Genomic DNA, 2133 nt, shown 5'->3' on the forward strand with positions numbered 1-2133 from the left:
AGGAGACAGTTCAGGGGGTAGGGGGATGCACTGGGGTTGTGGGATGGAAATCCTATAAAATTGGATTGTGATGATCATTGTACAACTATAAATGTAATAAATTCATTGAGTAATAAAAAAATAAAAAAATTTTTTAAAAGGTATATGCACCTGTATGTTCATTGCAACACTATTCACAATAGCCAAGATGTGGAAACAACCCAAATGTCCATTGACAGACAATTGGATTAGAAAGATGTGGTATATATACACAATGGAATACTACTCAGACATAAAAAAGAACAAAATAATGCTTTTTGCCACAACATGGATGGAACTAGAGACTCATACTAAATGAAGTAAGTCAGAAAGAGAAAGACAAATACCATACGGTATCACTTACATCTGGAATCTAATATATGGCACAAATGAACCTTTCCACAGAAAAGAAACTCATGGACTTGGAGAACAGACTTGTGGTTGCCAAGTCTGAGGGATGGACTGGGAGTCTGAGGTTGATAGATGCAAACTATTGCATTTGGAATGGCTAAGCAATGAGATCCTGCTGTGTAGCCCAGGGAACTATATCTAGTCACTTGTGATGGAACATGATGGAGGATAATGTGAGAAAAAGAATGTATGTGTGTGTGTGTGACTGGGTCACTTTGCTGTACAGTAGAAAATGAACAGAACACTGAAAGCAAACTATAATGGAAAAAATAAAAATATTAAAAAAACAAAAAACAAAAAACTGGCAGTCCACTCAGTGGTCCCTCAGATATGTCTCATGCTTCAAAAGTGTTCGGATGGAAGAGACCCAGGGATGACCCTTGTGCCAGCCTCAAACTACCCTTCAACCTTTTTTCTATCTGCAATCTTGGGAATCAGCCACCCAGCTATCTTTGGTCTCCAAGACCAACCAACACCATTTTTTGAGCTTAACTCCTTAACAACCATGAGCTCCAAAGTTCATCAGAATTATTCCACCGAGGTGGAAGCCTTCATTAACCGCCTGATCAACATGCATCTGCAGGCCTCCTACACCTACCTCTCTTTGGGCTTCTATTTCAACTGCAACAATGTGGCTCTGGAGGGCATGAGGCACACTTTTTTCCCCCTAATTGGCAGAGGATAACTGGAGGGCTAGGAGTGTCTCTTGAAAATTCACAACCAGCATGGTGGCCGCACCCTCTTCCAGGACATGCAGAAGCCATCTCAAGATGAGGGGGATAAAACCTAGGATGCTATGGAAGCTGCCATTCACTTGGAGATGGGACTGAAGCAGGCCCTTCTGGATCTCCATGCCCTGGGTTCTGCCCAAGCAGACCCCCACCTCTGTGACTTCCTGGAGAACCACTTCCTGGATGAGGAGGTGAAGCTCATCAAGAAGACAGGTGACCACCTGACCAACCTCTGCAGGTTGTCTGGACCCCAGGCTGGGCTGGGTGAGTACCTCTTTGAAAGGCTCACATTCTGGGAGTTCCCGCTGTGGCTCAGTGGTTAACGAATCCAACTAGGAACCATGAGGTTGCAAGTTCGATCCCTGGCCTTGCTCAGTGTGTTAAGGATCCAGGGTTGCCGTGAGCTGTGGTGTAGGTTGCAGACAAAAGATTTCAGACATGGCTCGTGATCCCACGTTGCTGTGGCTCTGGCGTAGGCTGGTGGCTACGTACGGCTCCGATTGGACCCCTAGCCTGGGAACCTCCATATGCCACATAAGCGGCCCTAGAAAAGGCAAAAAAAGACAAAAAAAAAAAAAAAGAAAGGCTCACACTCAAGCACGACTAGGAGCCTCTGGAGCCCAGTGGCCTTTGAGGAGCTGCTCTGGTGCTTGGGCTTCTGGCAGAAGGCCCTCTCTGCCGCCACAAGGCACTGTTTTAACCACCCTGGAGCCCTCTCCCAGGTCTTGGACCAAATAGAAACAATAAAACTTTTTTCAGGAAAAAAAAAAAAAAAACCTTTGTGACCTAGTAAACTTAACAAGGGCTGCTAGGAATAAAAACTGAAATTTAGATGATCAAAAATGAGCTACGAGCTCAGGCTTAGAAGTGGAGCAATGGTCTTTTAAGGGAATATAAGCCATCAAGGAGGTTGACTTAGAAAAGTCTGTGTCACATTGAAGAGTCATAAGAGAAAGATACTCAAGCCAGATTT

At 44.5% G+C, this 2133-nt stretch overlaps 1 pseudogene; it reads left to right on the top strand.

The window, feature by feature from the left end:
- LOC110260858 lies at positions 935 to 1767 on the top strand (annotated as a pseudogene).

This window comes from Sus scrofa, chromosome 5 (genome assembly GCF_000003025.6).
Source record: "Sus scrofa isolate TJ Tabasco breed Duroc chromosome 5, Sscrofa11.1, whole genome shotgun sequence".
Taxonomy (NCBI): domain Eukaryota; kingdom Metazoa; phylum Chordata; class Mammalia; order Artiodactyla; family Suidae; genus Sus; species Sus scrofa.